A 25060-nucleotide genomic window follows, 5' to 3' on the forward strand; every position below is an offset into this window, starting at 1 on the left:
TCTCTGCCCCCGATCCTTCAGTGAGTCTCTCTCTCTGCCCCCAATCCCTCAGCGAGTCTCTCCCTCTGTCCCCGATCCCTCAGTGAGTCTCTCTCCCTCTGTCCCTGATCCCTCAGTGAGTCTCTCCCTCTGTTCCCAATCCCTCAGTGACTCTCTTTCTATCTGTCCCCGATCCCTCAGTGAGTCTCTCTCTCTGCCCCCGATCCCTCAGTGAGTCTCTCTCTCTCTCTGTCCCCGATCCCTCAGCGAGTCTCTCCCTCTGCCCCTGATCACTTAGTGAGTCTCTCTGTCCCCAATCCCTCAGTGAGTCTCTCCCTCTGTCCCCGATCCCTCAGCGAGTCTCTCTCTCTGTCCCCAATCCCTCAGTGAGTCTCTCCCTCTGTCCCCGATCCCTCAGTGAGTCTCTCTCCCTGCCCCCGATCCCTCAGCGAGTCTCTCCCTCTGCCCCTGATCCCTCAGTGAGTCTCTCTCTCTGTCCCCAATCCCTCAGTGAGTCTCTCCCTCTGCCCCCGATCCCTCAGTGAGTCTCTCCCTCTGCCCCCGATCCCTCAGTGAGTCTCTCCCTCTGTCCCCGATCCCTCAGTGAGTCTCTCTCTCTGCCCCCGATCCCTCAGTGAGTCTCTCTCTCTCCCCCGATCCCTCAGTGAGTCTCTCTCTGTCCCCGATCCCTCAGTGAGTCTCTCCCTCTGTTCCTGATCCCTCAGCGAGTCTCTCCCTCTGTTCCCGATCCCTCAGTGAGTCTCTCTCTCTGTCCCCAATCCCTCAGCGAGTCTCTCTCTCTCCCCCGATCCCTCAGTGAGTCTCTCTCTCTCTCTGTCCCCAATCCCTCAGTGAGTCTCTCCCTCTGTTCCCGATCTCTCAGTGAGTCTCTCTCTCTGTCCCCGATCCCTCAGCGAGTCTCTCCCTCTGCCCCCGATCCCTCAGTGAGTCTCTCCCTCTGTTCCCGATCCCTCAGTGAGTCTCTCCCTCTGTTCCCGATCCCTCAGTGAGTCTCTCCCTCTGTTCCTGATCCCTCAGTGAGTCTCTCCCTCTGTCCCCGATCCCTCAGTGAGTCTCTCTCTCTCCCCCGATCCCTCAGTGAGTCTCTCTCTCTCCCCCGATCCCTCAGTGAGTCTCCATCTCTGTCCCCGATCCCTCAGTGAGTCTCTCCCTCTGTTCCCGATCCCTCAGTGAGTCTCTCCCTCTGTCCCTGATCCCTCAGTGAGTCTGTCCCTCTGTCCCTGATCCCTCAGTGAGTCTCTCCCTCTGTCCCTGATCCCTCAGTGAGTCTCTCCCTCTGTCCCTGATCCCTCAGTGAGTCTCTCCCTCTGTCCCTGATCCCTCAGTGAGTCTCTCCCTCTGTCCCTGATCCCTCAGTGAGTCTGTCCCTCTGTCCCTGATCCCTCAGTGAGTCTGTCCCTCTGTCCCTGATCCCTCAGTGAGTCTCTCCCTCTGTCCCTGATCCCTCAGTGAGTCTCTCCCTCTGTCCCTGATCCCTCAGTGAGTCTCTCTCTCCCTCTGTCCCTGATCCCTCAGTGAGTCTCTTCCTCTGTCCCTGATCCCTCAGGAAGTCACTCTCTCTCCCTGATCCCTCGGTGAGCCTCTTTCTCTCTGCCCCCGATCGCTCTGTGAGTCTCTCTCTCCCTCTGTCCCCGATCCCTCAGTGAGTCTCTCTCTCTGTCCCCGATCCCTCAGTGAGTCTCTCTCTCTGTCCCCGATCCCTCAGTGAGTCTCTCTCTCTGTCCCCGATCCCTCAGTGAGTCGCTCTCTCTGCCCCAAGCCCTCAGTGAGTCTCTCCCTCCATCCCTGATCTCTCAGTGAGTCTCTCCCTCTGTCCCCGATCCCTCAGTGAGTCTCTCCCTCCATCCCTGATCTCTCAGTGAGTCTCTCTCTCTGTTCCCGATCCCTCAATAAGTCTCTCTCTCTGCCCCCGATCCCTCAGTGAGTCTCTGCCTCTGTCCCCGATCCCTCAGTGAGTCTCTCCCTCTGTCCCTGATCCCTCAGTGAGTCTCTCCCTCTACCCCCAATCCCTCAGTGAGTCTCTCCCTCTGTCCCCGATCCCTCAGCGAGTCTCTCTCTCTCTGTTCCCGATCCCATAGTGAGTCTCTCCCTCTGTCCCCCAACCCTCAGCGAGTCTCTCTCTCTATCCCCAATCCCTCAGTGAGTCTCTCCCTCTGTCCCCGATTCCTCAGTGAGTCTCTCTCTCTATCCCCGATCCCTCAGTGAGTCTCCCTCTCTGCCCCCGATCCTTCAGTGAGTCTCTCTCTCTGCCCCATATCCCTCAATAAGTTTCTCTCTCTGTTCCCGATCCCTCAGTGAGTCTCCATCTCTGTCCCCGATCCCTCAGTGAGTCTCTCTCCCTCTGTCCCCGATCCCTCAGTGAGTCTCTCTCCCTGCCCCCGATCCCTCAGTGAGTCTCCATCTCTGTCCCCGATCCCTCAGTGAGTCTCTCCCTCTGTTCCCGATCCCTCAGTGAGTCTCTCCCTCTGTTCCCGATCCCTCAGTGAGTCTCTCCCTCTGTCCCCCAACCCTGAGTGAGTCTCCCTCTCTGCCCCCGATCCTTCAGTGAGTCTCTCTCTCTGCCCCCAATCCCTCAGCGAGTCTCTCCCTCTGTCCCCGATCCCTCAGTGAGTCTCTCTCCCTCTGTCCCTGATCCCTCAGTGAGTCTCTCCCTCTGTTCCCAATCCCTCAGTGACTCTCTTTCTATCTGTCCCCGATCCCTCAGTGAGTCTCTCTCTCTGCCCCCGATCCCTCAGTGAGTCTCTCTCTCTCTCTGTCCCCGATCCCTCAGCGAGTCTCTCCCTCTGCCCCTGATCCCTTAGTGAGTCTCTCTCTCTGTCCCCAATCCCTCAGTGAGTCTCTCCCTCTGTCCCCGATCCCTCAGCGAGTCTCTCTCTCTGTCCCCAAACCCTCAGTGAGTCTCTCCCTCTGTCCCCGATCCCTCAGTGAGTCTCTCTCTCTGCCCCCGATCCCTCAGCGAGTCTCTCCCTCTGCCCCTGATCCCTCAGTGAGTCTCTCTCTCTGTCCCCAATCCCTCAGTGAGTCTCTCCCTCTGCCCCCGATCCCTCAGTGAGTCTCTCCCTCTGCCCCCGATCCCTCAGTGAGTCTCTCCCTCTGTCCCCGATCCCTCAGTGAGTCTCTCTCTCTGCCCCCGATCCCTCAGTGAGTCTCTCTCTCTACCACCAATCCCTCAGTGAGTCTCTCTCTCTGTCCCCGATCCCTCAGTGAGTCTCTCCCTCTGTTCCTGATCCCTCAGCGAGTCTCTCCCTCTGTTCCCGATCCCTCAGTGAGTCTCTCTCTCTGTCCCCAATCCCTCAGCGAGTCTCTCTCTCTCCCCCGATCCCTCAGTGAGTCTCTCTCTCTCTCTCTCTGTCCCCAATCCCTCAGTGAGTCTCTCCCTCTGTTCCCGATCTCTCAGTGAGTCTCTCTCTCTGTCCCCGATCCCTCAGCGAGTCTCTCCCTCTGCCCCCGATCCCTCAGTGAGTCTCTCCCTCTGCCCCCGATCCCTCAGTGAGTCTCTCCCTCTGTTCCCGATCCCTCAGTGAGTCTCTCCCTCTGTTCCCGATCCCTCAGTGAGTCTCTCCCTCTGTTCCTGATCCCTCAGTGAGTCTCTCCCTCTGTCCCCGATCCCTCAGTGAGTCTCTCTCTCTCCCCCGATCCCTCAGTGAGTCTCTCTCTCTCCCCCGATCCCTCAGTGAGTCTCCATCTCTGTCCCCGATCCCTCAGTGAGTCTCTCCCTCTGTTCCCGATCCCTCAGTGAGTCTCTCCCTCTGTTCCCGATCCCTCAGTGAGTCTCTCCCTCTGTCCCCGATCCCTCAGTGAGTCTCTCCCTCCGTTCCCAATCCCTCAGTGAGTCTCTCTCCCTCTGTCCCCAATCCCTCAGTGAGTCTCTCCCTCTGTTCTCGATCCCTCAGTGAGTCTCTCCCTCTGCCCCCGATCCCTCAGTGTGTCTCTCTCTCTCTGCCCCCGATCCCTCAGTGAGTCTCTCCCTCTGTCCCCAATCCCTCAGTGAGTCTCTCCCTCTGTTCCCGATCCCTCAGTGAGTCTCTCCCTCTGTTCCCGATCCCTCAGTGAGTCTCTCCCTCTGTCCCCGATCCCTCAGTGAGTCTCTCCCTCCGTTCCCGATCCCTCAGTGAGTCTCTCTCCCTCTGTCCCCAATCCCTCAGTGAGTCTCTCCCTCTGTCCCCGATCCCTCAGTGAGTCTCTCCCTCTGTTCCCGATCCCTCAGTGAGTCTCTCCCTCTGTTCCCGATCCCTCAGTGAGTCTCTCCCTCTGTTCCTGATCCCTCAGTGAGTCTCTCCCTCTGTCCCCGATCCCTCAGTGAGTCTCTCTCTCTCCCCCGATCCCTCAGTGAGTCTCTCTCTCTCCCCCGATCCCTCAGTGAGTCTCCATCTCTGTCCCCGATCCCTCAGTGAGTCTCTCCCTCTGTTCCCGATCCCTCAGTGAGTCTCTCCCTCTGTTCCCGATCCCTCAGTGAGTCTCTCCCTCTGTCCCCGATCCCTCAGTGAGTCTCTCCCTCCGTTCCCGATCCCTCAGTGAGTCTCTCTCCCTCTGTCCCCAATCCCTCAGTGAGTCTCTCCCTCTGCCCCCGATCCCTCAGTGTGTCTCTCTCTCTCTGCCCCCGATCCCTCAGTGAGTCTCTCCCTCTGTCCCCAATCCCTCAGTGAGTCTCTCCCTCTGTTCCCGATCCCTCAGTGAGTCTCTCCCTCTGTTCCCGATCCCTCAGTGAGTCTCTCCCTCTGTCCCCGATCCCTCAGTGAGTCTCTCCCTCCGTTCCCGATCCCTCAGTGAGTCTCTCTCCCTCTGTCCCCAATCCCTCAGTGAGTCTCTCCCTCTGTCCCCGATCCCTCAGTGAGTCTCTCCCTCTGTTCCCGATCCCTCAGTGAGTCTCTCCCTCTGTTCCCGATCCCTCAGTGAGTCTCTCCCTCTGTCCCCGATCCCTCAGTGAGTCTCTCCCTCCGTTCCCGATCCCTCAGTGAGTCTCTCTCCCTCTGTCCCCAATCCCTCAGTGAGTCTCTCCCTCTGTCCCCGATCCCTCAGCGAGTCTCTCCCTCTGTCCCCGATCCCCCAGTGAGTTTCTCTCTCTGCCCCTGATCCCTCAGTGAGTCTCTCCCTCTGCCCCCGATCCCTCAGTGAGTCTCTCTCTCTCTGCCCCCGATCCTTCAGTGAGTCTCTCTCTCTCTCTCTGTCCCCAATCCCTCAGTGAGTCTCTCTCTCAGTTCCCGATCCCTCAGTGAGTCTCTCTGTCCCCGATCCCTCAGTGAGTCTCTCTCGACCCCCTATCCCTCAGTGAGTCTCTCCCTCTGTCCCCGATCCCTCAATGAGTCTCTCTCTCTCTCCCCCGATCCCTCAGTGAGTCTCTCTCTCTGCCCCCGATCCCTCAGTGAGTCTCTCTCTCTCTGTCCCTAATCCCTCAGTGAGTCTCTCTCTCTGTCCCCGATCCCTCAGTGAGTCTCTCTCTCTGTTCCCGATCCCTCAGTGAGTCTCTCTCTGTGTCCCCGATCCCTCAGTGAGTCTCTCCCTCTGTCCCCAATCCCTCAGTGAGTCTCTCCCTCTGTCCCCGATCCCTCAGTGAGTCTCTCCCTCTGTTCCCGATCCCTCAGTGAGTCTCTCCCTCTGTTCCCGATCCCTCAGTGAGTCTCTCCCTCTGTCCCCGATCCCTCAGTGAGTCTCTCCCTCCGTTCCCGATCCCTCAGTGAGTCTCTCTCCCTCTGTCCCCAATCCCTCAGTGAGTCTCTCCCTCTGTCCCCGATCCCTCAGCGAGTCTCTCCCTCTGTCCCCGATCCCCCAGTGAGTTTCTCTCTCTGCCCCTGATCCCTCAGTGAGTCTCTCCCTCTGCCCCCGATCCCTCAGTGAGTCTCTCTCTCTCTGCCCCCGATCCTTCAGTGAGTCTCTCTCTCTCTCTCTGTCCCCAATCCCTCATTGAGTCTCTCTCTCAGTTCCCGATCCCTCAGTGAGTCTCTCTGTCCCCGATCCCTCAGTGAGTCTCTCTCGACCCCCTATCCCTCAGTGAGTCTCTCCCTCTGTCCCCGATCCCTCAATGAGTCTCTCTCTCTCTCCCCCGATCCCTCAGTGAGTCTCTCTCTCTGCCCCCGATCCCTCAGTGAGTCTCTCTCTCTCTGTCCCTAATCCCTCAGTGAGTCTCTCTCTCTGTCCCCGATCCCTCAGTGAGTCTCTCCCTCCGTTCCCGATCCCTCAGTGAGTCTCTCCCTCTGTTCCCGATCCCTCAGTGAGTCTCTCCCTCTGTTCCTGATCCCTCAGTGAGTCTCTCCCTCTGTCCCCGATCCCTCAGTGAGTCTCTCTCTCTCCCCCGATCCCTCAGTGAGTCTCTCTCTCTCCCCCGATCCCTCAGTGAGTCTCCATCTCTGTCCCCGATCCCTCAGTGAGTCTCTCCCTCTGTTCCCGATCCCTCAGTGAGTCTCTCCCTCTGTCCCTGATCCCTCAGTGAGTCTGTCCCTCTGTCCCTGATCCCTCAGTGAGTCTCTCCCTCTGTCCCTGATCCCTCAGTGAGTCTCTCCCTCTGTCCCTGATCCCTCAGTGAGTCTCTCCCTCTGTCCCTGATCCCTCAGTGAGTCTCTCCCTCTGTCCCTGATCCCTCAGTGAGTCTGTCCCTCTGTCCCTGATCCCTCAGTGAGTCTGTCCCTCTGTCCCTGATCCCTCAGTGAGTCTCTCCCTCTGTCCCTGATCCCTCAGTGAGTCTCTCCCTCTGTCCCTGATCCCTCAGTGAGTCTCTCTCTCCCTCTGTCCCTGATCCCTCAGTGAGTCTCTTCCTCTGTCCCTGATCCCTCAGGAAGTCACTCTCTCTCCCTGATCCCTCGGTGAGCCTCTTTCTCTCTGCCCCCGATCGCTCTGTGAGTCTCTCTCTCCCTCTGTCCCCGATCCCTCAGTGAGTCTCTCTCTCTGTCCCCGATCCCTCAGTGAGTCTCTCTCTCTGTCCCCGATCCCTCAGTGAGTCTCTCTCTCTGTCCCCGATCCCTCAGTGAGTCGCTCTCTCTGCCCCAAGCCCTCAGTGAGTCTCTCCCTCCATCCCTGATCTCTCAGTGAGTCTCTCCCTCTGTCCTCGATCCCTCAGTGAGTCTCTCCCTCCATCCCTGATCTCTCAGTGAGTCTCTCTCTCTGTTCCCGATCCCTCAATAAGTCTCTCTCTCTGCCCCCGATCCCTCAGTGAGTCTCTGCCTCTGTCCCCGATCCCTCAGTGAGTCTCTCCCTCTGTCCCTGATCCCTCAGTGAGTCTCTCCCTCTACCCCCAATCCCTCAGTGAGTCTCTCCCTCTGTCCCCGATCCCTCAGCGAGTCTCTCTCTCTCTGTTCCCGATCCCATAGTGAGTCTCTCCCTCTGTCCCCCAACCCTCAGCGAGTCTCTCTCTCTATCCCCAATCCCTCAGTGAGTCTCTCCCTCTGTCCCCGATTCCTCAGTGAGTCTCTCTCTCTATCCCCGATCCCTCAGTGAGTCTCCCTCTCTGCCCCCGATCCTTCAGTGAGTCTCTCTCTCTGCCCCATATCCCTCAATAAGTTTCTCTCTCTGTTCCCGATCCCTCAGTGAGTCTCCATCTCTGTCCCCGATCCCTCAGTGAGTCTCTCTCCCTCTGTCCCCGATCCCTCAGTGAGTCTCTCTCCCTGCCCCCGATCCCTCAGTGAGTCTCCATCTCTGTCCCCGATCCCTCAGTGAGTCTCTCCCTCTGTTCCCGATCCCTCAGTGAGTCTCTCCCTCTGTTCCCGATCCCTCAGTGAGTCTCTCCCTCTGTCCCCCAACCCTGAGTGAGTCTCCCTCTCTGCCCCCGATCCTTCAGTGAGTCTCTCTCTCTGCCCCCAATCCCTCAGCGAGTCTCTCCCTCTGTCCCCGATCCCTCAGTGAGTCTCTCTCCCTCTGTCCCTGATCCCTCAGTGAGTCTCTCCCTCTGTTCCCAATCCCTCAGTGACTCTCTTTCTATCTGTCCCCGATCCCTCAGTGAGTCTCTCTCTCTGCCCCCGATCCCTCAGTGAGTCTCTCTCTCTCTCTGTCCCCGATCCCTCAGCGAGTCTCTCCCTCTGCCCCTGATCCCTTAGTGAGTCTCTCTCTCTGTCCCCAATCCCTCAGTGAGTCTCTCCCTCTGTCCCCGATCCCTCAGCGAGTCTCTCTCTCTGTCCCCAAACCCTCAGTGAGTCTCTCCCTCTGTCCCCGATCCCTCAGTGAGTCTCTCTCTCTGCCCCCGATCCCTCAGCGAGTCTCTCCCTCTGCCCCTGATCCCTCAGTGAGTCTCTCTCTCTGTCCCCAATCCCTCAGTGAGTCTCTCCCTCTGCCCCCGATCCCTCAGTGAGTCTCTCCCTCTGCCCCCGATCCCTCAGTGAGTCTCTCCCTCTGTCCCCGATCCCTCAGTGAGTCTCTCTCTCTGCCCCCGATCCCTCAGTGAGTCTCTCTCTCTACCACCAATCCCTCAGTGAGTCTCTCTCTCTGTCCCCGATCCCTCAGTGAGTCTCTCCCTCTGTTCCTGATCCCTCAGCGAGTCTCTCCCTCTGTTCCCGATCCCTCAGTGAGTCTCTCTCTCTGTCCCCAATCCCTCAGCGAGTCTCTCTCTCTCCCCCGATCCCTCAGTGAGTCTCTCTCTCTCTCTCTCTGTCCCCAATCCCTCAGTGAGTCTCTCCCTCTGTTCCCGATCTCTCAGTGAGTCTCTCTCTCTGTCCCCGATCCCTCAGCGAGTCTCTCCCTCTGCCCCCGATCCCTCAGTGAGTCTCTCCCTCTGCCCCCGATCCCTCAGTGAGTCTCTCCCTCTGTTCCCGATCCCTCAGTGAGTCTCTCCCTCTGTTCCCGATCCCTCAGTGAGTCTCTCCCTCTGTTCCTGATCCCTCAGTGAGTCTCTCCCTCTGTCCCCGATCCCTCAGTGAGTCTCTCTCTCTCCCCCGATCCCTCAGTGAGTCTCTCTCTCTCCCCCGATCCCTCAGTGAGTCTCCATCTCTGTCCCCGATCCCTCAGTGAGTCTCTCCCTCTGTTCCCGATCCCTCAGTGAGTCTCTCCCTCTGTTCCCGATCCCTCAGTGAGTCTCTCCCTCTGTCCCCGATCCCTCAGTGAGTCTCTCCCTCCGTTCCCAATCCCTCAGTGAGTCTCTCTCCCTCTGTCCCCAATCCCTCAGTGAGTCTCTCCCTCTGTTCTCGATCCCTCAGTGAGTCTCTCCCTCTGCCCCCGATCCCTCAGTGTGTCTCTCTCTCTCTGCCCCCGATCCCTCAGTGAGTCTCTCCCTCTGTCCCCAATCCCTCAGTGAGTCTCTCCCTCTGTTCCCGATCCCTCAGTGAGTCTCTCCCTCTGTTCCCGATCCCTCAGTGAGTCTCTCCCTCTGTCCCCGATCCCTCAGTGAGTCTCTCCCTCCGTTCCCGATCCCTCAGTGAGTCTCTCTCCCTCTGTCCCCAATCCCTCAGTGAGTCTCTCCCTCTGTCCCCGATCCCTCAGTGAGTCTCTCCCTCTGTTCCCGATCCCTCAGTGAGTCTCTCCCTCTGTTCCCGATCCCTCAGTGAGTCTCTCCCTCTGTTCCTGATCCCTCAGTGAGTCTCTCCCTCTGTCCCCGATCCCTCAGTGAGTCTCTCTCTCTCCCCCGATCCCTCAGTGAGTCTCTCTCTCTCCCCCGATCCCTCAGTGAGTCTCCATCTCTGTCCCCGATCCCTCAGTGAGTCTCTCCCTCTGTTCCCGATCCCTCAGTGAGTCTCTCCCTCTGTTCCCGATCCCTCAGTGAGTCTCTCCCTCTGTCCCCGATCCCTCAGTGAGTCTCTCCCTCCGTTCCCGATCCCTCAGTGAGTCTCTCTCCCTCTGTCCCCAATCCCTCAGTGAGTCTCTCCCTCTGCCCCCGATCCCTCAGTGTGTCTCTCTCTCTCTGCCCCCGATCCCTCAGTGAGTCTCTCCCTCTGTCCCCAATCCCTCAGTGAGTCTCTCCCTCTGTTCCCGATCCCTCAGTGAGTCTCTCCCTCTGTTCCCGATCCCTCAGTGAGTCTCTCCCTCTGTCCCCGATCCCTCAGTGAGTCTCTCCCTCCGTTCCCGATCCCTCAGTGAGTCTCTCTCCCTCTGTCCCCAATCCCTCAGTGAGTCTCTCCCTCTGTCCCCGATCCCTCAGTGAGTCTCTCCCTCTGTTCCCGATCCCTCAGTGAGTCTCTCCCTCTGTTCCCGATCCCTCAGTGAGTCTCTCCCTCTGTCCCCGATCCCTCAGTGAGTCTCTCCCTCCGTTCCCGATCCCTCAGTGAGTCTCTCTCCCTCTGTCCCCAATCCCTCAGTGAGTCTCTCCCTCTGTCCCCGATCCCTCAGCGAGTCTCTCCCTCTGTCCCCGATCCCCCAGTGAGTTTCTCTCTCTGCCCCTGATCCCTCAGTGAGTCTCTCCCTCTGCCCCCGATCCCTCAGTGAGTCTCTCTCTCTCTGCCCCCGATCCTTCAGTGAGTCTCTCTCTCTCTCTCTGTCCCCAATCCCTCAGTGAGTCTCTCTCTCAGTTCCCGATCCCTCAGTGAGTCTCTCTGTCCCCGATCCCTCAGTGAGTCTCTCTCGACCCCCTATCCCTCAGTGAGTCTCTCCCTCTGTCCCCGATCCCTCAATGAGTCTCTCTCTCTCTCCCCCGATCCCTCAGTGAGTCTCTCTCTCTGCCCCCGATCCCTCAGTGAGTCTCTCTCTCTCTGTCCCTAATCCCTCAGTGAGTCTCTCTCTCTGTCCCCGATCCCTCAGTGAGTCTCTCTCTCTGTTCCCGATCCCTCAGTGAGTCTCTCTCTGTGTCCCCGATCCCTCAGTGAGTCTCTCCCTCTGTCCCCAATCCCTCAGTGAGTCTCTCCCTCTGTCCCCGATCCCTCAGTGAGTCTCTCCCTCTGTTCCCGATCCCTCAGTGAGTCTCTCCCTCTGTTCCCGATCCCTCAGTGAGTCTCTCCCTCTGTCCCCGATCCCTCAGTGAGTCTCTCCCTCCGTTCCCGATCCCTCAGTGAGTCTCTCTCCCTCTGTCCCCAATCCCTCAGTGAGTCTCTCCCTCTGTCCCCGATCCCTCAGCGAGTCTCTCCCTCTGTCCCCGATCCCCCAGTGAGTTTCTCTCTCTGCCCCTGATCCCTCAGTGAGTCTCTCCCTCTGCCCCCGATCCCTCAGTGAGTCTCTCTCTCTCTGCCCCCGATCCTTCAGTGAGTCTCTCTCTCTCTCTCTGTCCCCAATCCCTCAGTGAGTCTCTCTCTCAGTTCCCGATCCCTCAGTGAGTCTCTCTGTCCCCGATCCCTCAGTGAGTCTCTCTCGACCCCCTATCCCTCAGTGAGTCTCTCCCTCTGTCCCCGATCCCTCAATGAGTCTCTCTCTCTCTCCCCCGATCCCTCAGTGAGTCTCTCTCTCTGCCCCCGATCCCTCAGTGAGTCTCTCTCTCTCTGTCCCTAATCCCTCAGTGAGTCTCTCTCTCTGTCCCCGATCCCTCAGTGAGTCTCTCTCTCTGTTCCCGATCCCTCAGTGAGTCTCTCTCTGTGTCCCTGATCCCTCAGTGAGTCTCTCTCCCTCTGTCCCCCATCCCTCAGTGAGTCTCTCTCTCTGTTCCCGATCCCTCAGTGAGTCTCTCTCTCTGTCCCCGATCCCTCAGTGAGTCTCTCTCTCTGTTCCCGATCCCTCAGTGAGTCTCTCTCTCTGTCCCCGATCCCTCAGTGAGTCTCTCCCTCTGTCCCCCATCCCTCATTGAGTCTCTCTCTCTACCACAAATCCCTCAGTGAGTCTCTCTCTCTCTCTCCCCGATCCTTCAGTGAGTCTCTCCCTCTGTTCCCGATTCCTCAATGAGTCTCTCTCCCTCTGTCCCCGATCCCTCAGTGAGTCTCTCTCTCTGCCCCCAATCCCTCAGTGAGTCTCTCTCTCTCCCCCAATCCCTCAGTGAGTCTCCCTCTCTGCCCCCGATCCCTCAGTGAGTCTCTCTCTCTGTCCCCAATCCCTCAGTGAGTCTCTCTCTCTGTCCCCAATCCCTCAGTGAGTCTCTCCCTCTGCCCCTGATCCCTGTGAGTCTCTCCCTCTGTCCCCGATCCCTCAGCGAGTCTCTCTCCCTGCCCCCGATCCCTCAGTGAGTCTCTCTCTCTGTCCCCGATCCCTCAGTGAGTCTCTCCCTCTGTTCTCGATCCCTCAGTGAGTCTCTCCCTCTGTCCCCGATCCCTCAGTGAGTCTCTCCCTCTGTTCCCGATCCCTCAATGAGTCTCTCCCTCTGTCCCCGATCCCTCAGTGAGTCTCTCCCTCTGTTCCCGATCCCTCAATGAGTCTCTCCCTCTGTCCCCGATCCCTCAGTGAGTCTCTCCCTCTGTTCTCGATCCCTCAGTGAGTCTCTCCCTCTGTCCCCGATCCCTCAGCGAGTCTCTCTCTCTCTGCCCCCGATCCCTCAGTGAGTCTCTCTCTCTCTGCCCCCGATCCCTCAATGAGTCTCTCTCTCTGTCCCCGATCCCTCAGTGAGTCTCTTCCTCTGTCCCCGGTCCCTCAGTGAGTCTCTCTCTTTGCCCCTGATCCCTCAGTGAGTCTCTCCCTCTGCCCCCGATCCCTCAGTGAGTCTCTCTCTCTGCCCCTGATCCCTCAGTGAGTCTCTCCCTCTGCCCCCGATCCCTCAGTGAGTCTCTCTCTCTCTCCCCCGATCCTTCAGTGAGTCTCTCTCTCTCTCTCTGTCCCCAATCCCTCAGTGAGTCTCTCGCTCAGTTCCCGATCCCTCAGTGAGTCTCTCTGTCCCCGATCCCTCAGTGAGTCTCTCCCTCCGTTCCCGATCCCTCAGTGAGTCTCTCCCTCTGTTCCCGATCCCTCAGTGAGTCTCTCCCTCTGTTCCTGATCCCTCAGTGAGTCTCTCCCTCTGTCCCCGATCCCTCAGTGAGTCTCTCTCTCTCCCCCGATCCCTCAGTGAGTCTCTCTCTCTCCCCCGATCCCTCAGTGAGTCTCCATCTCTGTCCCCGATCCCTCAGTGAGTCTCTCCCTCTGTTCCCGATCCCTCAGTGAGTCTCTCCCTCTGTCCCTGATCCCTCAGTGAGTCTGTCCCTCTGTCCCTGATCCCTCAGTGAGTCTCTCCCTCTGTCCCTGATCCCTCAGTGAGTCTCTCCCTCTGTCCCTGATCCCTCAGTGAGTCTCTCCCTCTGTCCCTGATCCCTCAGTGAGTCTCTCCCTCTGTCCCTGATCCCTCAGTGAGTCTGTCCCTCTGTCCCTGATCCCTCAGTGAGTCTGTCCCTCTGTCCCTGATCCCTCAGTGAGTCTCTCCCTCTGTCCCTGATCCCTCAGTGAGTCTCTCCCTCTGTCCCTGATCCCTCAGTGAGTCTCTCTCTCCCTCTGTCCCTGATCCCTCAGTGAGTCTCTTCCTCTGTCCCTGATCCCTCAGGAAGTCACTCTCTCTCCCTGATCCCTCGGTGAGCCTCTTTCTCTCTGCCCCCGATCGCTCTGTGAGTCTCTCTCTCCCTCTGTCCCCGATCCCTCAGTGAGTCTCTCTCTCTGTCCCCGATCCCTCAGTGAGTCTCTCTCTCTGTCCCCGATCCCTCAGTGAGTCTCTCTCTCTGTCCCCGATCCCTCAGTGAGTCGCTCTCTCTGCCCCAAGCCCTCAGTGAGTCTCTCCCTCCATCCCTGATCTCTCAGTGAGTCTCTCCCTCTGTCCCCGATCCCTCAGTGAGTCTCTCCCTCCATCCCTGATCTCTCAGTGAGTCTCTCTCTCTGTTCCCGATCCCTCAATAAGTCTCTCTCTCTGCCCCCGATCCCTCAGTGAGTCTCTGCCTCTGTCCCCGATCCCTCAGTGAGTCTCTCCCTCTGTCCCTGATCCCTCAGTGAGTCTCTCCCTCTACCCCCAATCCCTCAGTGAGTCTCTCCCTCTGTCCCCGATCCCTCAGCGAGTCTCTCTCTCTCTGTTCCCGATCCCATAGTGAGTCTCTCCCTCTGTCCCCCAACCCTCAGCGAGTCTCTCTCTCTATCCCCAATCCCTCAGTGAGTCTCTCCCTCTGTCCCCGATTCCTCAGTGAGTCTCTCTCTCTATCCCCGATCCCTCAGTGAGTCTCCCTCTCTGCCCCCGATCCTTCAGTGAGTCTCTCTCTCTGCCCCATATCCCTCAATAAGTTTCTCTCTCTGTTCCCGATCCCTCAGTGAGTCTCCATCTCTGTCCCCGATCCCTCAGTGAGTCTCTCTCCCTCTGTCCCCGATCCCTCAGTGAGTCTCTCTCCCTGCCCCCGATCCCTCAGTGAGTCTCCATCTCTGTCCCCGATCCCTCAGTGAGTCTCTCCCTCTGTTCCCGATCCCTCAGTGAGTCTCTCCCTCTGTTCCCGATCCCTCAGTGAGTCTCTCCCTCTGTCCCCCAACCCTGAGTGAGTCTCCCTCTCTGCCCCCGATCCTTCAGTGAGTCTCTCTCTCTGCCCCCAATCCCTCAGCGAGTCTCTCCCTCTGTCCCCGATCCCTCAGTGAGTCTCTCTCCCTCTGTCCCTGATCCCTCAGTGAGTCTCTCCCTCTGTTCCCAATCCCTCAGTGACTCTCTTTCTATCTGTCCCCGATCCCTCAGTGAGTCTCTCTCTCTGCCCCCGATCCCTCAGTGAGTCTCTCTCTCTCTCTGTCCCCGATCCCTCAGCGAGTCTCTCCCTCTGCCCCTGATCCCTTAGTGAGTCTCTCTCTCTGTCCCCAATCCCTCAGTGAGTCTCTCCCTCTGTCCCCGATCCCTCAGCGAGTCTCTCTCTCTGTCCCCAAACCCTCAGTGAGTCTCTCCCTCTGTCCCCGATCCCTCAGTGAGTCTCTCTCTCTGCCCCCGATCCCTCAGCGAGTCTCTCCCTCTGCCCCTGATCCCTCAGTGAGTCTCTCTCTCTGTCCCCAATCCCTCAGTGAGTCTCTCCCTCTGCCCCCGATCCCTCAGTGAGTCTCTCCCTCTGCCCCCGATCCCTCAGTGAGTCTCTCCCTCTGTCCCCGATCCCTCAGTGAGTCTCTCTCTCTGCCCCCGATCCCTCAGTGAGTCTCTCTCTCTACCACCAATCCCTCAGTGAGTCTCTCTCTCTGTCCCCGATCCCTCAGTGAGTCTCTCCCTCTGTTCCTGATCCCTCAGCGAGTCTCTCCCTCTGTTCCCGATCCCTCAGTGAGTCTCTCTCTCTGTCCCCAATCCCTCAGCGAGTCTCTCTCTCTCCCCCGATCCCTCAGTGAGTCTCTCTCTCTCTCTCTCTGTCCCCAATCCCTCAGTGAGTCTCTCCCTCTGTTCCCGATCTCTCAGTGAGTCTCTCTCTCTGTCCCCGATCCCTCAGCGAGTCTCTCCCTCTGCCCCCGATCCCTCAGTGAGTCTCTCCCTCTGCCCCCGATCCCTCAGTGAGTCTCTCCCTCTGTTCCCGATCCCTCAGTGAGTCTCTCCCTCTGTTCCCGATCCCTCAGTGAGTCTCTCCCTCTGTTCCTGATCCCTCAGTGAGTCTCTCCCTCTGTCCCCGATCCCTCAGTGAGTCTCTCTCTCTCCCCCGATCCCTCAGTGAGTCTCTCTCTCTCCCCCGATCCCTCAGTGAGTCTCCATCTCTGTCCCCGATCCCTCAGTGAGTCTCTCCCTCTGTTCCCGATCCCTCAGTGAGTCTCTCCCTCTGTTCCCGATCCCTCAGTGAGTCTCTCCCTCTGTCCCCGATCCCTCAGTGAGTCTCTCCCTCCGTTCCCAATCCCTCAGTGAGTCTCTCTCCCTCTGTCCCCAATCCCTCAGTGAGTCTCTCCCTCTGTTCTCGATCCCTCAGTGAGTCTCTCCCTCTGCCCCCGATCCCTCAGTGTGTCTCTCTCTCTCTGCCCCCGATCCCTCAGTGAGTCTCTCCCTCTGTCCCCAATCCCTCAGTGAGTCTCTCCCTCTGTTCCCGATCCCTCAGTGAGTCTCTCCCTCTGTTCCCGATCCCTCAGTGAGTCTCTCCCTCTGTCCCCGATCCCTCAGTGAGTCTCTCCCTCCGTTCCCGATCCCTCAGTGAGTCTCTCTCCCTCTGTCCCCAATCCCTCAGTGAGTCTCTCCCTCTGTCCCCGATCCCTCAGTGAGTCTCTCCCTCTGTTCCCGATCCCTCAGTGAGTCTCTCCCTCTGTTCCCGATCCCTCAGTGAGTCTCTCCCTCTGTTCCTGATCCCTCAGTGAGTCTCTCCCTCTGTCCCCGATCCCTCAGTGAGTCTCTCTCTCTCCCCCGATCCCTCAGTGAGTCTCTCTCTCTCCCCCGATCCCTCAGTGAGTCTCCATCTCTGTCCCCGATCCCTCAGTGAGTCTCTCCCTCTGTTCCCGATCCCTCAGTGAGTCTCTCCCTCTGTTCCCGATCCCTCAGTGAGTCTCTCCCTCTGTCCCCGATCCCTCAGTGAGTCTCTCCCTCCGTTCCCGATCCCTCAGTGAGTCTCTCTCCCTCTGTCCCCAATCCCTCAGTGAGTCTCTCCCTCTGCCCCCGATCCCTCAGTGTGTCTCTCTCTCTCTGCCCCCGATCCCTCAGTGAGTCTCTCCCTCTGTCCCCAATCCCTCAGTGAGTCTCTCCCTCTGTTCCCGATCCCTCAGTGAGTCTCTCCCTCTGTTCCCGATCCCTCAGTGAGTCTCTCCCTCTGTCCCCGATCCCTCAGTGAGTCTCTCCCTCCGTTCCCGATCCCTCAGTGAGTCTCTCTCCCTCTGTCCCCAATCCCTCAGTGAGTCTCTCCCTCTGTCCCCGATCCCTCAGTGAGTCTCTCCCTCTGTTCCCGATCCCTCAGTGAGTCTCTCCCTCTGTTCCCGATCCCTCAGTGAGTCTCTCCCTCTGTCCCCGATCCCTCAGTGAGTCTCTCCCTCCGTTCCCGATCCCTCAGTGAGTCTCTCTCCCTCTGTCCCCAATCCCTCAGTGAGTCTCTCCCTCTGTCCCCGATCCCTCAGCGAGTCTCTCCCTCTGTCCCCGATCCCCCAGTGAGTTTCTCTCTCTGCCCCTGATCCCTCAGTGAGTCTCTCCCTCTGCCCCCGATCCCTCAGTGAGTCTCTCTCTCTCTGCCCCCGATCCTTCAGTGAGTCTCTCTCTCTCTCTCTGTCCCCAATCCCTCAGTGAGTCTCTCTCTCAGTTCCCGATCCCTCAGTGAGTCTCTCTGTCCCCGATCCCTCAGTGAGTCTCTCTCGACCCCCTATCCCTCAGTGAGTCTCTCCCTCTGTCCCCGATCCCTCAATGAGTCTCTCTCTCTCTCCCCCGATCCCTCAGTGAGTCTCTCTCTCTGCCCCCGATCCCTCAGTGAGTCTCTCTCTCTCTGTCCCTAATCCCTCAGTGAGTCTCTCTCTCTGTCCCCGATCCCTCAGTGAGTCTCTCTCTCTGTTCCCGATCCCTCAGTGAGTCTCTCTCTGTGTCCCCGATCCCTCAGTGAGTCTCTCCCTCTGTCCCCAATCCCTCAGTGAGTCTCTCCCTCTGTCCCCGATCCCTCAGTGAGTCTCTCCCTCTGTTCCCGATCCCTCAGTGAGTCTCTCCCTCTGTTCCCGATCCCTCAGTGAGTCTCTCCCTCTGTCCCCGATCCCTCAGTGAGTCTCTCCCTCCGTTCCCGATCCCTCAGTGAGTCTCTCTCCCTCTGTCCCCAATCCCTCAGTGAGTCTCTCCCTCTGTCCCCGATCCCTCAGCGAGTCTCTCCCTCTGTCCCCGATCCCCCAGTGAGTTTCTCTCTCTGCCCCTGATCCCTCAGTGAGTCTCTCCCTCTGCCCCCGATCCCTCAGTGAGTCTCTCTCTCTCTGCCCCCGATCCTTCAGTGAGTCTCTCTCTCTCTCTCTGTCCCCAATCCCTCAGTGAGTCTCTCTCTCAGTTCCCGATCCCTCAGTGAGTCTCTCTGTCCCCGATCCCTCAGTGAGTCTCTCTCGACCCCCTATCCCTCAGTGAGTCTCTCCCTCTGTCCCCGATCCCTCAATGAGTCTCTCTCTCTCTCCCCCGATCCCTCAGTGAGTCTCTCTCTCTGCCCCCGATCCCTCAGTGAGTCTCTCTCTCTCTGTCCCTAATCCCTCAGTGAGTCTCTCTCTCTGTCCCCGATCCCTCAGTGAGTCTCTCTCTCTGTTCCCGATCCCTCAGTGAGTCTCTCTCTGTGTCCCTGATCCCTCAGTGAGTCTCTCTCCCTCTGTCCCCCATCCCTCAGTGAGTCTCTCTCTCTGTTCCCGATCCCTCAGTGAGTCTCTCTCTCTGTCCCCGATCCCTCAGTGAGTCTCTCTCTCTGTTCCCGATCCCTCAGTGAGTCTCTCTCTCTGTCCCCGATCCCTCAGTGAGTCTCTCCCTCTGTCCCCCATCCCTCATTGAGTCTCTCTCTCTACCACAAATCCCTCAGTGAGTCTCTCTCTCTCTCTCCCCGATCCTTCAGTGAGTCTCTCCCTCTGTTCCCGATTCCTCAATGAGTCTCTCTCCCTCTGTCCCCGATCCCTCAGTGAGTCTCTCTCTCTGCCCCCAATCCCTCAGTGAGTCTCTCTCTCTCCCCCAATCCCTCAGTGAGTCTCCCTCTCTGCCCCCGATCCCTCAGTGAGTCTCTCTCTCTGTCCCCAATCCCTCAGTGAGTCTCTCTCTCTGTCCCCAATCCCTCAGTGAGTCTCTCCCTCTGCCCCTGATCCCTGTGAGTCTCTCCCTCTGTCCCCGATCCCTCAGCGAGTCTCTCTCCCTGCCCCCGATCCCTCAGTGAGTCTCTCTCTCTGTCCCCGATCCCTCAGTGAGTCTCTCCCTCTGTTCTCGATCCCTCAGTGAGTCTCTCCCTCTGTCCCCGATCCCTCAGTGAGTCTCTCCCTCTGTTCCCGATCCCTCAATGAGTCTCTCCCTCTGTCCCCGATCCCTCAGTGAGTCTCTCCCTCTGTTCCCGATCCCTCAATGAGTCTCTCCCTCTGTCCCCGATCCCTCAGTGAGTCTCTCCCTCTGTTCTCGATCCCTCAGTGAGTCTCTCCCTCTGTCCCCGATCCCTCAGCGAGTCTCTCTCTCTCTGCCCCCGATCCCTCAGTGAGTCTCTCTCTCTCTGCCCCCGATCCCTCAATGAGTCTCTCTCTCTGTCCCCGATCCCTCAGTGAGTCTCTTCCTCTGTCCCCGGTCCCTCAGTGAGTCTCTCTCTTTGCCCCTGATCCCTCAGTGAGTCTCTCCCTCTGCCCCCGATCCCTCAGTGAGTCTCTCTCTCTGCCCCTGATCCCTCAGTGAGTCTCTCCCTCTGCCCCCGATCCCTCAGTGAGTCTCTCTCTCTCTCCCCCGATCCTTCAGTGAGTCTCTCTCTCTCTCTCTGTCCCCAATCCCTCAGTGAGTCTCTCGCTCAGTTCCCGATCCCTCAGTGAGTCTCTCTGTCCCCGATCCCTCAGTGAGTCTCTCTCTACCCCCTATCCCTCAGTGAGTCCCTCCCTCTGTCCCCGATCCCTCAGTGAGTCTCTCTCTCTCTCCCCCGATCCCTCAGTGAGTCTCTCTCTCTGTCCCTAATCCCTCAGTGAGTCTCTCTCTCTGTCCCCGATCCCTCAGTGAGTCTCTCTCTCTGTTCCCGATCCCTCAGTGAGTCTCTCTCTGTGTCCCTGATCCCTCAGTGAGTCTCTCCCTCTGTCCCTGATCCCTCAGTGAGTCTCTCTCTCTCTCCACGATCCCTCAGTGAGTCACTCTCTCTCTCCCTGATCCCTCAGTGAGTCTCTCTCTCTCTCCACGATCCCTCAGTGAGTCTCTCTCTCTCTGTCCCCAATCCCTCAGTGAGTCTCTCTCTCTGTCCCCAATCCCTCATTGAGTCTCTCCCTCTGTTCTCGATCCCTCAGTGAGTCTCTCCCTCTTTCCCCGATCCCTCAGTGAGTCTCTCCCTCTGTCCCCGATCCCTCAGCGAGTCTCTCTCTCTACCCCCAATCCCTCAGTGAGTCTCTCCCTCTGGCCCCCAACCCTCAGTGAGTCTCTCTCTGTCCCCAATCCCTCAGTGAGTCTCTCTCTCTCTGCCCCATATCCCTCAGTAGGTTTCTCTCTCTGTTCCCGATCCCTCAGTGAGTCTCTCTCTCTGTCCCCAATCCCTCAGTGAGTCTCTCTCTCTCTGCCCCATATCCCTCAGTAGGTTTCTCTCTCTGTTCCCGATCCCTCAGTAAGTCTCCCTATGCCCCCGATCCCTCAGTGAGTCTCCATCTCTGTCCCCAATCCCTCAGTGAGTCTCTCTCTCTCCCCCGATCCCTCAGTGAGTCTCTCTCTCTCTCTGTCCCCGATCCCTCAGTGAGTCTCTCTCTCTGTCCCCGATCCCTCAGTGAGTCTCTCTCTCTCTCTGTCCCCAATCCCTCAGTGAGTCTCTCCCTCTGTCCCCGATCCCTCAGTGAGTCTCTCTCTCTGTTCCTGATCCCTCAGTGAGTCTCTCTCTCTCCCCCGATCCCTCAGTGAGTCTCTCTCTCTCTCTGTCCCCAATCCCTCAGTGAGTCTCTCCCTCTGTCCCCGATCCCTCAGTGAGTCTCTCTCTCTGTTCCTGATCCCTCAGTGAGTCTCTCTCTCTCCCCCGATCCCTCAGCGAGTCTCTCCCTCTGCCCCCGATCCCTCAGTGAGTCTCTCCCTCTGCCCCCGATCCCTCAGTGAGTCTCTCCCTCTGTTCCCGATCCCTCAGTGAGTCTCTCCCTCTGTTCCCGATCCCTCAGTGAGTCTCTCCCTCTGTTCCTGATCCCTCAGTGAGTCTCTCTCTCTCCCCCGATCCCTCAGTGAGTCTCCATCTCTGTCCCCGATCCCTCAGTGAGTCTCTCCCTCTGTTCCCGATCCCTCAGTGAGTCTCTCCCTCTGTTCCCGATCCCTCAGTGAGTCTCTCCCTCTGTTCCTGATCCCTCAGTGAGTCTCTCTCTCTCCCCCGATCCCTCAGTGAGTCTCCATCTCTGTCCCCGATCCCTCAGTGAGTCTCTCCCTCTGTTCCCGATCCCTCAGTGAGTCTCTCCCTCTGTTCCCGATCCCTCAGTGAGTCTCTCCCTCTGTCCCCGATCCCTCAGTGAGTCTCTCCCTCCGTTCCCGATCCCTCAGTGAGTCTCTCTCCCTCTGTCCCCAATCCCTCAGTGAGTCTCTCCCTCTGTTCTCGATCCCTCAGTGAGTCTCTCCCTCTGTCCCCGATCCCTCAGTGAGTCTCTCTCTCTGCCCCCGATCCCTCAGTGAGTCTCTCCCTCTGTCCCCAATCCCTCAGTGAGTCTCTCCCTCTGTTCCCGATCCCTCAGTGAGTCTCTCCCTCTGTTCCCGATCCCTCAGTGAGTCTCTCCCTCTGTCCCCGATCCCTCAGTGAGTCTCTCCCTCCGTTCCCGATCCCTCAGTGAGTCTCTCTCCCTCTGTCCCCAATCCCTCAGTGAGTCACTCCCTCTGTCCCCGATCCCTCAGTGAGTCTCTCCCTCTGTTCCCGATCCCTCAGTGAGTCTCTCCCTCTGTTCCTGATCCCTCAGTGAGTCTCTCCCTCTGTCCCCGATCCCTCAGTGAGTCTCTCCCTCCGTTCCCGATCCCTCAGTGAGTCTCTCTCCCTCTGTCCCCAATCCCTCAGTGAGTCTCTCCCTCTGTCCCCGATCCCTCAGCGAGTCTCTCCCTCTGTCCCCGATCCCCCAGTGAGTCTCTCTCTCTGCCCCTGATCCCTCAGTGAGTCTCTCCCTCTGCCCCCGATCCCTCAGTGAGTCTCTCTCTCTCTGCCCCCGATCCTTCAGTGAGTCTCTCTCTCTCTCTCTCTGTCCCCAATCCCTCAGTGAGTCTCTCTCTCAGTTCCCGATCCCTCAGTGAGTCTCTCTGTCCCCGATCCCTCAGTGAGTCTCTCTCTACCCCCTATCCCTCAGTGAGTCTCTCCCTCTGTCCCCGATCCCTCAATGAGTCTCTCTCTCTCTCCCCCGATCCCTCAGTGAGTCTCTCCCTCTGTCCCCAATCCCTCAGTGAGTCTCTCTCTCAGTTCCGGATCCCTCAGTGAGTCTCTCTGTCCCCGATCCCTCAGTGAGTCTCTCTCTACCCCCTATCCCTCAGTGAGTCTCTCCCTCTGTCCCCGATCCCTCAATGAGTCTCTCTCTCTCTGCCCCCGATCCCTCAGTGAGTCTCTCTCTCTCTGTCCCTAATCCCTCAGTGAGTCTCTCTCTCTGTCCCCGATCCCTCAGTGAGTCTCTCTCTCTGTTCCCGATCCCTCAGTGAGTCTCTCTCCGTGTCCCTGATCCCTCAGTGAGTCTCTCTCCCTCTGTCCCCCATCCCTCAGTGAGTCTCTCTCTCTGTCCCCGATCCCTCAGTGAGTCTCTCCCTCTGTCCCCCATCCCTCATTGAGTCTCTCTCTCTACCACAAATCCCTCAGTGAGTCTCTCTCTCTCTCTCCCCGATCCCTCAGTGAGTCTCTCCCTCTGTTCCCGATCCCTCAGTGAGTCTCTCCCTCTGTTCCTGATCCCTCAGTGAGTCTCTCCCTCTGTCCCCGATCCCTCAGTGAGTCTCTCCCTCCGTTCCCGATCCCTCAGTGAGTCTCTCTCCCTCTGTCCCCAATCCCTCAGTGAGTCTCTCCCTCTGTCCCCGATCCCTCAGCGAGTCTCTCCCTCTGTCCCCGATCCCCCAGTGAGTCTCTCTCTCTGCCCCTGATCCCTCAGTGAGTCTCTCCCTCTGCCCCCGATCCCTCAGTGAGTCTCTCTCTCTCTGCCCCCGATCCTTCAGTGAGTCTCTCTCTCTCTCTCTCTGTCCCCAATCCCTCAGTGAGTCTCTCTCTCAGTTCCCGATCCCTCAGTGAGTCTCTCTGTCCCCGATCCCTCAGTGAGTCTCTCTCTACCCCCTATCCCTCAGTGAGTCTCTCCCTCTGTCCCCGATCCCTCAATGAGTCTCTCTCTCTCTCCCCCGATCCCTCAGTGAGTCTCTCCCTCTGTCCCCAATCCCTCAGTGAGTCTCTCTCTCAGTTCCGGATCCCTCAGTGAGTCTCTCTGTCCCCGATCCCTCAGTGAGTCTCTCTCTACCCCCTATCCCTCAGTGAGTCTCTCCCTCTGTCCCCGATCCCTCAATGAGTCTCTCTCTCTCTGCCCCCGATCCCTCAGTGAGTCTCTCTCTCTCTGTCCCTAATCCCTCAGTGAGTCTCTCTCTCTGTCCCCGATCCCTCAGTGAGTCTCTCTCTCTGTTCCCGATCCCTCAGTGAGTCTCTCTCCGTGTCCCTGATCCCTCAGTGAGTCTCTCTCCCTCTGTCCCCCATCCCTCAGTGAGTCTCTCTCTCTGTCCCCGATCCCTCAGTGAGTCTCTCCCTCTGTCCCCCATCCCTCATTGAGTCTCTCTCTCTACCACAAATCCCTCAGTGAGTCTCTCTCTCTCTCTCCCCGATCCTTCAGTGAGTCTCTCCCTCTGTTCCCGATCCCTCAATGAGACTCTCTCCCTCTGTCCCCGATCCCTCAGCGAGTCTCTCTCTCTGTCCCCAATCCCTCAGTGAGTCTCTCTCTCTGTCCCCAATCCCTCAGTGAGTCTCTCTCTCTGCCCCCAATCCCTCAGTGAGTCTCTCTCTCTCCCCCAATCCCTCAGTGAGTCTCCCTCTCTGCCCTCGATCCCTCAGTGAGTCTCTCTCTCTGTCCCCAATCCCTCAGTGAGTCTCTCCCTCTGTCCCCGATCCCTCAGCGAGTCTCTCCCTCTGCCCCTGATCCCTGTGAGTCTCTCCCTCTGTTCCCGATCCCTCAGTGAGTCTCTCTCTCTCCCCCGATCCCTCAGTGAGTCTCTCTCCCTGCCCCCGATCCCTCAGTGAGTCTCCATCTCTGTCCCCGATCCCTCAGTGAGTCTCTCCCTCTGTTCCCGATCCCTCAGTGAGTCTCTCCCTCTGTTCCCGATCCCTCAGTGAGTCTCTCCCTCTGTTCCCGATCCCTCAATGAGTCTCTCCCTCTGTCCCCGATCCCTCAGTGAGTCTCTCCCTCTGTTCCCGATCCCTCAGTGAGTCTCTCTCCCTCTGTCCCCAATCCCTCAGTGAGTCTCTCCCTCTGTTCTCGATCCCTCAGTGAGTCTCTCCCTCTGTCCCCGATCCCTCAGTGAGTCTCTCTCTCTGCCCCCGATCTCTCAGTGAGTCTCTCTCTCTCTGCCCCCGATCCCTCAGTGAGTCTCTCTCTCTCTGCCCCCGATCCCTCAATGAGTCTCTCTCTCTGTCCCCGATCCCTCAGTGAGTCTCTCCCTCTGTTCCCGATCCCTCAATGAGTCTCTCCCTCTGTCCCCGATCCCTCAGTGAGTCTCTCCCTCTGTTCCCGATCCCTCAGTGAGTCTCTCTCCCTCTGTCCCCAATCCCTCAGTGAGTCTCTCCCTCTGTTCTCGATCCCTCAGTGAGTCTCTCCCTCTGTCCCCGATCCCTCAGTGAGTCTCTCTCTCTGCCCCCGATCTCTCAGTGAGTCTCTCTCTCTCTGCCCCCGATCCCTCAGTGAGTCTCTCTCTCTCTGCCCCCGATCCCTCAATGAGTCTCTCTCTCTGTCCCCGATCCCTCAGTGAGTCTCTTCCTCTGTCCCCGATCCCTCAGTGAGTCTCTCTCTTTGCCCCTGATCCCTCAGTGAGTCTCTCCCTCTGCCCCCGATCCCTCAGTGAGTCTCTCTCTCTCTCCCCCGATCCTTCAGTGAGTCTCTCTCTCTCTCTCTGTCCCCAATCCCTCAGTGAGTCTCTCGCTCAGTTCCCGATCCCTCAGTGAGTCTCTCTGTCCCCGATCCCTCAGTGAGTCCCTCCCTCTGTCCCCGATCCCTCAGTGAGTCTCTCTCTCTCTCCCCCGATCCCTCAGTGAGTCTCTCTCTCTGTCCCTAATCCCTCAGTGAGTCTCTCTCTCTGTCCCCGATCCCTCAGTGAGTCTCTCTCTCTGTTCCCGATCCCTCAGCGAGTCTCTCTCTGTGTCCCTGATCCCTCAGTGAGTCTCTCCCTCTGTCCCTGATCCCTCAGTGAGTCTCTCTCTCTCTCCACGATCCCTCAGTGAGTCACTCTCTCTCTCCCTGATCCCTCAGTGAGTCTCTCTCTCTCTCCACGATCCCTCAGTGAGTCTCTCTCTCTCTCTGTCCCCAGTCCTTCAATGAGTCTCTCTCTCTGTCCCCAATCCCTCATTGAGTCTCTCTCTCTCTGTCCTGATCCCTCAGTGAGTCTCTCCCTCTGTCCCCCATCCCTCAGTGAGTCTCTCTCTCTACCACCAATCCCTCAGTGAGTCTCTCTCTCTCTCTCTCCCCGATCCCTCAGTGAGTCTCTCCCTCTCTGCCCCCGATCCCTCAGTGAGTCCCTCTCTTCCTCTGTCCCCGATCCCTCAGTGAGTCTCCATCTCTGTCCCCAATCCCTCAGTGAGTCTCTTTCTCTCTG

The sequence above is a fragment of the Heptranchias perlo genome, chromosome 17, assembly GCF_035084215.1.
Source record: "Heptranchias perlo isolate sHepPer1 chromosome 17, sHepPer1.hap1, whole genome shotgun sequence".
Lineage (NCBI taxonomy): Eukaryota > Metazoa > Chordata > Chondrichthyes > Hexanchiformes > Hexanchidae > Heptranchias > Heptranchias perlo.